Genomic DNA, 10,686 nt, shown 5'->3' on the forward strand with positions numbered 1-10,686 from the left:
ACAATGTTGTTTAATCACATAACCACGTATGCTACCAACCCATCCATGCCACAATGAAAAGTACATGGAACCACATAGAAATTGTTGTTAATATAACTAAAGCAACCAATGTAAAGTAACACATTTCCCAATGCATGTCATGTTGAGCGTATTTAGTAGAAAAATATATAATACGATAATATAATACAGAATAAGAGAATGTGTGTTTGGTGTAAATATATTTTCAAAATTGGGTTAATTTAAAATTAGTTAACTAAATACATATATTTTATTTATTTATATATTTTGAAAAAATAAGTTAAATGGTCTCATGACCATTGCCAATGTTCAACCTCACCATTCATTAGTTTTTCATAACTGATTTCGCATACCGAAAAACCTAACCCGAATGATCGGCGCTGGCCTTCCCCCTCCCATGAAAATAGTTTATGAATTATTTTCTTGCTTATAATCTTTGCCTCAAATTATTTTTTTGATTACATGTATGTTACGGATGATGTCTCAAACCTGACACATTGATCCTTAGTTGGTTAATTAATGTGAAAATTTGAATAATTATTTATCCACCTGAATAATAACAAACATGTTATTATTTATGTAAACTAGTTTTATTATAAAAAGAAAATAATAAAAAAAGATGACGTGGCAAAAGAGGGGCTACAACACTATTACACCCGTAAACCAAAAATCCGTCATTTGCTGACTGAGTGCCACATGTCGCAAGTCGCTCCATTTTGTAGCTCTTTCACTACACATAGCCTTAGAAGCAAGAAATTCAAGCTTTTGTTTTGTTTTTTTGCTTTTGGCTTATGGAATACCAAATTACATATATACACACCATTCCATTATTTGTAAAACTATTAAATATATAAGAATGTCATTTTACATACTTTTTGCTTTTTTCAACCACAAAAGCTAATCCAAGCACTTTTCTTAAAAATTACTTTTGAAAAAGACATAAGTAAATAAGTACGTTTGCCAAAAAGCACTTTTAGAGTTAAATAGTCTTAGCTAAACACCACTCTCTCAGACTTCGTACATGGTGGAAGACACGCAACATGAAAATCAATAAGTGTGGCAACATCCTTCATCAAGTGATAGTACAAAAGGCCGAAAACTTGTACAATGTTGTTTTATGTGAGTAACTGAAAGTTTCTTTTTAAACAGATATACTAGTATATAGGACTTCTGCGTTGCGGTGGAATCGTTAACTGTATTAGTAAACCGCATGGACTATTCGTATAATTAGTACTAAAAATAAGTGCCAAAACAAATATATATACATTATATGTGTTGCGGCAGATGGTAACTCGGTCAGTTTTGGTGTACTCGTTATAACAAAGGAAAGATAAAAAAGAAGGTGTGTACCATACTATTGGAATCTTGTACATCAAGTTTGTTTGTACCTTATGCTATTATGGTTGTACCATGTACATACCAATCAAAAAAGAGAGCAAAATCAATGGACCAATAGAAAAGGCTAAAAATGAATAGCGATTCACAGACACAACCAAAAGTTTCTTTTTAATATATATACTAATAGATAATATCTGAATTCCTATTGGCTATTAATCATTCACTTGGATAGCTATCCGCATTTTAATCAACAATCCATATCAATTTGGGACCATTCCTCCTGGAAAATCGATACCCATATAAACCCTTCGATCAATCCGGGATTGTAACAAACACCAACACCAAATAAATGTGGAGTAACAGGCTTAGGTTAGTTTTGTTACTCCATCCACATCCCTGAATTTGTTACGGATTGAAACCATTACAAGGTCTGAGACTTGTCCCACATCGGTTATATAGGCAACTGATGTGGGTTTAAAAGCCAAATGGGTTCCTTCACCCATCAGACTAGTCTTTTGGGTTGACTTCTTATGTTTGGCTTGTAACATTGGTATCATGGCCAACCTTGTAGTGGTAGCCTGGATGAAGCCAGTCGTGACCGACGAGGACTCAAAGTGGTGGCCTGGAGTGAACACGTCGTGCCAACGTGCCTGTGACCAATGAGGACGTTGGCCTTTAAGGGGGTCTATCGTTACGGATTGTAAGCATTGCAATATATCAGACTTGTCCAACATCGATTATATCTGCACTAATGTGGGATTTATAAGACAATTGAGTTCCCTCACCTATCAAACTAGTTATTTGGGTTGAGTTCTTCTATTTGGCTTGTAACATAATCACCCCACCAATTTCCCGCACTCTCATCAATCAACCAAGCATCATTAATTCGATCATTTTCCCGTCACCCCATCGTCATCAACCCCCCAATTGTTACAAGGATTTATAGTAGTGGTCCTGGTGGGAAATGAGAATGTTTCGGATCAGAGTTTAATTAGACAACCACCAATCTGGAAATGTTATCAGTGAAATCAAGTATAACATTTTTATTTCTAAATTTGTTGGTGGTGGAATAATTACAATTACAGTTATCGTCTCTTTTGGGGCAATTGAAACACTCTTTACTAGAGGTAAACACCTAATGATTTTTATTGATATTTTTTGGATAGGGGTGGGATATAATTAATTTAATACGATGATGAACGATATTAGTCTAAGTTGGACGTGTACGGATCCTTTTGATGTTAAAAGTGTTTTAGGTTGAGTGATTGTTGGATTAAACATGAAATTGTTAAGGGAACTGTTTGCATGTCGTAAATTGGGGGTGAATTTGGGTGTGAGAGACGTAAATGGTTTGAATTGGGATCTATTTATTATTGAGAACAATTGTCCAATTAATAACAAGTTTTCTTTGCTAGTTGGAAAAATTGTTATTCATAGAGCGGTGGTAGACATAACTGACACTAAGGATGAGCCGCCTCATTGATTGCTCACGAGGTATAATTCAATATTAGCCTCTCTATTCTCTCAGATAGAGGAAAGACTTGCCTACATCCCACCTTCCCTTGACCCTACCGATAGCGTGCTATGCGGTGGGATATACAGGGCTTGATTGATTGATTAGTTAAGTTATTAGCTATTACTAACTAAAATACATATACAAATAATTCATTTTTTTATTTCTTAATTAAGTTATTAGTTATTATTAACTAAAATACATGTACAAATAATTCAATTTTATAATTCAACTTTTTTATTTCTTAGTTAACTTATTAGTTATCATTAAAAAATTGGTTGTAGGCGGCTCAATTTATAGCTAGGCATGTTGAAGAAAGGCTTATCACTAATCTTCCCTTTGCACTACTACGCGTAGCCTATGATTGGAGTTATAAGAATCATCCGCCTCTGCGAGATCCGTACGTATACGAGATTCTGTTTTTTCTCAATATTTCTTTTTCAAAAACTATTGAGAAAGATGCCAACAACATTGTTCTGTTGTTAATGGCGTTTGGTGGATACGACCATCGGGTCGCTCCACAAGTTTATGAGAAACTAGTGGCTCATTGTGGAAAACAAATTGGACGTTATAGTGATGTTCATTTTGGTTGGATGAGAATTGGAGAAAAGATGTTGTTTGGACATGAGTTCAGGAAGAAGGCAATTGCCCGTTATGAGGAGAATAAGCAACCCTAAATATGAACGGGCATTTACTGTTTATGCTTCAATTTTACTTAATATGTTTCAATATGGGGCGATCAAAACAATTCCGTTCACGAGACGTAAGCATTTGATGCTTTTCGGTGATGAGTTTCGGACCAAGGTGGGAGATAATGAGTTTAACACAATGATGAGTGAGATTATACGGATCCATTTGATGCTAAGTGCGTTTTAGGTAAGGTGATTGATAAATTGAATAGGGAGTTATTGAAGAAATTATTTGTGTATAGGAAATTGAGGGTGAATCTGGGTGTGAGAGAAGTAGATGGTTTGAGCTGGGATATGTTCATTGCGGAGGAAAATTATCCCATTTTTAGCAAGGTTCCTTTATTAGCTGGAAAAATTGTAATATATATAGCTGTTGTGCAAATAATTGAGAGTGAGGATGAGCTTGTTGCATTGATTGCTCATGAGGTATGATTCAATTTTTTATTATTTCAGTTTATTGTTATTATTTATTTCTCATTTTTATTATTAAATTGGTGTTAGGTGGCTCACTTTACAGTCAGACACATGGAAGAAATATTAATCATTAATCATCCATTTGCACTTCTATGTCTAGCCTATGATTGGAGTTACAAGAATCATCGAGATCAGCACATACACGAAATTCTGTTATCTGTCAACATTCCTTTTAAAAAAATGAGAAAGAGGCCAACATCATTGCTCTGTTGTTAATGGCGTTCAGTGGATACGACCTTCGGGTCGCTCACGAGTTTATGAGAAGTTGGTGGCTCATAGAGAGTTGAACAAGGGTATCAGAAAGTATGTTGATGTTCATTTCGGTCGGAAGAGATTAGGAAACAAGATGTTGTTTGAACCGAGTTTATGAAGAGAGCAACCTCATGTTACGAGGAGGAGAAGGAACAATAGATATGGAAAACAAGAGTTTACTATTTTGGTTTCAATTTTAACCCTAGATATTAAGATATGAAGCACAAGAGCCTACTATTTTTGTTTCTATTTTAACCTTAGATGACATGAATATATTTTTTCTATTTTAATGTTTTCGTTTAAATGTGAGAAGGTTGTAATAGTTGGATGTTATATGATATTGGATATTATTATTAGTTTTTAGTTTGGTTTTGACATGACTTCATAAATAAGTTCTAACTCCAATCACCCTCAATTCCATAAAACATTTGGGAGTCATCGAGTTTCTATTTTGTTAATTTGTTCTTGTTAAGTTTAAAATGACAAAACAAATATTAACTTATAAAATAAAACTAGCAACTCACAAGAACTATTATCTGAACACTCTCGTCTACGAATTCAGGTATGGCTGTAGCAAGAATGTTTGAACCCTTTTGTTCTTCAAGCCTGCCTATAAATCCTATGACTGGAATGTTTTTATCCACAAACAATCCTTCTTCTGCTTGAAGGGCTTCTTTTATAGGTGGTTTTGCACTCATTACATATGTTAAAATAAAGCAATAATCATTAATACAATTACCATTTTTACAAATTTATGCAGCTAGTTGGTGTTCTTACTGTGGTGGAATCGAATTTAACACTAGTATATTTATCAATCATGGGATCCCATTCCTGCACATCCATTCCATTCATGATTCCATGCACACTTGTTTTCCTGTGAATGTTATCTAACTCCACACCTTTGTCGGGGCCAGAAACGAGTGTTTCTACATAGTAACGGCTAACGATTAATATCTTGCCTGATTCCAATATTCTTGCTTTCATTCTGTTAATCTTTCTACCCCTAATTGGTTTCTCATATCTGCAGTCATGCAAATTCATAAATTAATAATATTTTTATTTTAGCCATCGAATTGTGTATTTGTGAGGATGGAAGAGGGAGGAGGAAGAGGAAGGGGAGGAAAAGAATGAAGAACAAGACGACGATGACGAGGGGAAGTAGAGAAGGAGGATGAGGTCCTCAATCTCGACCACAACCTTGTTTAGTGACTAAATTTGATTTTATTTTAATAGTTTATCTGATTTTCATAACAACCTCATGAATTTTCCTCATCATAAAAGTTTTATACTTTGTCCTTATAGTATGTCTTTCAGTCGTTACGTTTGCGCTACTAGAATAAGAACTCCAAGAAAAAGATGGCATTCTACTTAGTCAAAGAGATGGCTGCTATGCTCCCTGAACTTATGGTCCATATTCAAACTATCAATGCTGCAACCGTAACCGCTAATCCCGTTGCTTGTTCTTACAAGCAATCCACTACTGCTAACCCGCCCAAGTATGTTGGATCGGATGGTGCTATTGTTCTCCTTCAGTGGTTTGAACACATGGAGAGAGTTTTCCTCCATTTCCAATGTCCCGAGTACAAGAAAACCACTTATGCCTCAAGCGTCTTTGACTTGAGAGTCCTTACTTGGTGGAATATTAAGCAGCACTCTCGTAGAGCCGAAGTCGCCATGGCCATGTCATGGGACGAACTTAAGGAACTCATGCTCACTGAGTTTTGCCCCAAACATGAGATTTAGAGGTTGGAAGATGACTTTTGGGTACTCAAGAAATAAAGTGGTGATAGTGATACTTACACTAACCACTGTAACATCCTAAAATTTTCATATTTAATAAAAGAAAGTCGCGTTAGTTATTGGGCATAAATAATTAACTAGTATTAATAAAGATAATGGACTTGGATTAATTATGATGGATTAAAGGGTAATGGGCCTTAGGCCCATGGGCTTTAAGGGATATAAATACCCCCTTAAACCAACCTAAAACCCTAATCCTCATTCCATCTTTCCATATTTGCCTACACACTCAAAAACACACACATCTACACTACCTTTACAGCCGAGAGAGTAGAGCGAGATTCGAGATCAAGTGGACGCTAGTTCGTGTAGATCCTTATTATACAAACTTTATACAAGATCTAGAGTTCATAAACAAGTTAAGCGGGATTCAAATGAACATATGTTCTTGACCTTTAAAGTTTACGTTTTTATAAGCGTTTAGTCTTGAAACTTAGAACGAGAATAGATCGGATATAAACGAAATGTAAAGCGGTAAACTTGATGCTAAAGCGAAGCTAATGAACCCATAAACCTGTGCAGCTCGAATAAATGAACCCTTAAACCTAGTATTGAACGTTTTAAGCCTAAAGGTCCAAACTTTTTGCTTTTCTGGGTCAAGTCTTATCCGAAATAGCTAGGGGAACGATTTACGGGAGATATTAACATCATATCTAAGGATATCACGTTAAAACAGAGATGATTATGAGGTTAAAACCAACCTGTGGCTGTCACTGTACAACTTCGCTTGCAAGCAAGTTCGCCAGTCAAGTTCGCCCTATATGTTCGTTTGCGGATTAGTTCGCTTACTAATTAACTTCGCTGTACAAGTTCGCTGCTAAGTTCTCTCTTTGGTAAGATCGCTTACATAGCTAAGTTCGCAGCATGCCAAGTTCGCCAATTGTAAACTTCGTCGTATCTAAGTTCGCCTGGTCTTTAAGTTTACTAAAATATATAAGTTCGCCTTAACCAAGTTCGCTTATATTGTGACCAGATACACGGCGACCTGTATAGATATACCTATATGTGCATACGCGTGAATGTATGTAAAGTAAGAACTTATGAGATAAAACGCTAGAATGTTAAAATAAAGGAAAACCGTAAAAGTGCTAAGTAAAAGTGAGCTAATGCTAGGCCACTAGACTAGATCAAACGAGTATTGATACTTGTAACTCTTATACAGTCAGCAGAGCACAGTTAAAGAAAGGAATTACGATAAACGGAGAAAGGAACAGAATCCAGGTGAGTTTCTCACCCCACTTCCTTGTTATGTTTTCGGGGCTGTGTGCATACTTGATGTGATAGTTAATACACTTACCTTAAGTGGTAAGTGTATGCTTTGTATGAATTATGTATGATGATTGCTTGATAGTGCATGAACGATCTTCGGATATTGCATAGACCATCAGGTGGTAGTTAATGATATGATTGATATATATGATGTATGAATGTTGTATGTATGAATGTATATGATGTATAAATGATGTATGAATGAATAAGTATGATGTAAGTATGATATGTTGCTGGTACGTGAACGCTCTTCGGAGATTTCACGTATTGTCAAGGAAAGTATGTAAAAGACAGGTATGTTATAGGAGTACGAAACAAAGTTACCAGACCCTAATAATATCTATGATGGTAGGAACAAGACCCTAATAATATCTGTGATGGTAGGGACCAGACCCTAATAATATCTGTGATGGTAGGGACCATACCCTAATAATATCTGTGATGTTGGGGACCAGACCCTTTATAATATTTGTGATGTTGGGGACCAGACCCTTTATAATATTTGTGATGTTAGGGACCAGACCCTTATAATATTTGTAAGGTTATAGGGCGGAAGGCTCTTTAAATAGGATGGATAGTTATGTATGAAGAATAAGTATGATTAATGTACACCCCTTCGGTCATGTGTGCAAGTATGTGACAGATTGTGTATTGTATGATTAACTAGAACTCACTCAGCGTATGTGACTTTTAGTATGCACGCAGGTGAGTAGAATGTGGCAGCTGGCTTGAGAAGGGACACATGGTAGAAGAATAAGCGTCTGGCATCTGAAGACCCGTTATGTTTTATATGTTATGTTTGATTTGGAAAGACAAAGTGAATGTTTTAAGACATGTTATGAATCTATTATGTAACGTTTATGACATTTTTATATTCCGCGTGAAGTTTTAATTAACTCTGATTAGTAGAATTGTGTTTATGAGTAAATCCAACGTCCAAATGTGAGGCACCGGTAACGGGGCCTTACAACCACTTTCATGAGCTCAGCTTGTTGGTTCCCCACTTACCCACTCCTCTTTACCGCGCGTCCGCACCATAGATAAGTACATCACCGGTCTACCCATGCAAATTCAAGACTCCGTCTTGAGTAGTGGACCTCAAACGGCCTCTATGTTGCCACCACCCTTGCTGCTACTATCACCAAGAACTAGGTTAAGGCAGGAACCTTGACGCGAAAGGACCCCAAGAAAACCATTGAGATAGCTAAGACCTAATCTCCAAAGGAGGTCAAGACCGAAACATCATCAAACCCTATCCACACCATAAACTATTAAGGCTCGAAATGTAAGAACGATGCCCTAACCAACTCAACTCCCACACAAGCTCCTGACCCTCAGACTCAAAACAAAAAAAGGCCTGATGTGGGGCCACACCCTTTATGTAGCACGTGCAAGTTTCACCATACAACTACCTCACCATGTCGTCAGTGTTCCAATTGTGGTCGTTATGACCATATTATCAACACATGTCGTGAACCCTTACAAACTCAGCACAATTCACCTATAACTCAAACTTTTGCTCCACCTTTTGCTCAGTCCCATGTCATGCCATATACTCGACCCTTTGCCCGATCATTTTTGACATATCGAGCTTGCTATAAGTGTGGTGATCCAGGTCATATTCGCAATGATGCCCTAGACTTGTATATGCGAATCAAGCTCATGTCTATCCAAATCGAGTTAGCCCAAGTCAAACCTATCAAATCCAAACCTATCAATCCCAAGAACCGCAAGCCAAAGTTCTTTAAGCCCATTTCAATCAAATACCATTCATGCAACCCATCCAAGCCCAACCAGTTCAAGCTACTCCAACCCAATCAACCCAACTACTCAATTGATAAAGATCAAATCCTCCAAGGTGCATAATGCCAAATGTTTCAAGTCAACCACAACTAAGGATTCAAGCTACTCGAAGACTCTCATCGCTTGCGATATTCTATTTTATATATTTTCATTTCGGTTTAGGCATTGTAATGACTCTTTATTATTTATGAGATTGTATTAATGTTCTTATATTTAACTTAATTACTCAAGTCTATTTTATCTCAAGGCTATCTATCATTATTTCTATGCATCTACCCTCATCTATATTTCTTGAAATTTTGTTGTTATTCTCAAAATAGCGGTCTATGACTGGTTATCTACTGATGTAATTATTAGTAGGAATCGAAACTATGAACATGGCTCTAGGCATAGTTATCTAATAGATATTGTATAAGGATTTTTGGCTACCTATGACCGGTTACAAGTGCAAGTAATTGTTGCTTATTAAAACCAGGGGCTATGAACATGTTTATGATCATAACTAACTAATAGAAGCCGTATGTACAATTTTATATAATTTTTGTTAATTCATAATTTCCTCGTCTATCCAAACTCAATTCATCAAAATTTTTATATAATCTTGTTCAAATTTATACTCTTAACTCCAAGGCTTTCATTATCTCGATATTTCAATCTTTAAAAGTTTTCATCATTATCCTCGTTACAAGTTTTGTTGTTGATATTTTGTTAATCAAAAACCTAAAATGTTCGCTTTATTTTTGTTGAATAGTGTTTTCGTGTATTTATAACAATATCCTTGATTTTTATTTTTATTATTTTTTTCATTTGTTAAGTTCACAAAAGTTTGTTGGTTATCTTATTTCCAAAAAAGGGATATTTTAGTAATAAGTAACTTATGTTTTTATAATTCACACATTGGGACTCATCATTTGGACCATCCGACGAAATAAGTAATTATCGTCTGGAACATAATTATCCAAATCCTCGCACGGAAATCATAATGCATACAGTTGTGTGTCATAACTTAGAATTGAGGGTGATTTTTGGGTAACACTACAAATGGTGATATGATAAGGGTATGATTACGCCGCTGGTACATACTATATATAAGTGTGCTTGTCATATTTTCATTTGCAACATTTTTCTGGTCACCTGAAGATCTGTGTTATGTTTCTTTTATTTAAAGTTATTTTGTTGAAACAACATTTGTTTGTAGTTTTTTCTTAATTTCGGGATGAAATTCCAAAAAGTATGGAATACTATTGCATTCATGTAATTTCAAAAAGAAAAAAATCACCGCGCGTCTCCATGGGCACGCCTCTGAGCGCCGCGACGCTCGGGGGACCAAGCTGCAACGTGTTATTTGTTTTTAGATAGTTTAAACCTTCAAATCCACTCCAAACCTGATTTTAAGTCGGTTTCTTGAATCTAGAATGTTTCATTATCATAATCTATCGAAAACCCATAAGTTTTATCCTTTAAGTCATGATAAAGATGCAAGCTTGATGATTATCTTCATACTTTTAAGTTTTACACGAATTATCTCAA

Source organism: Bidens hawaiensis, unplaced genomic scaffold (assembly GCF_021521415.1).
Source record: "Bidens hawaiensis isolate Kalapana, Puna unplaced genomic scaffold, B.hawaiensis_p1.1 tig00012179_1, whole genome shotgun sequence".
NCBI lineage: Eukaryota > Viridiplantae > Streptophyta > Magnoliopsida > Asterales > Asteraceae > Bidens > Bidens hawaiensis.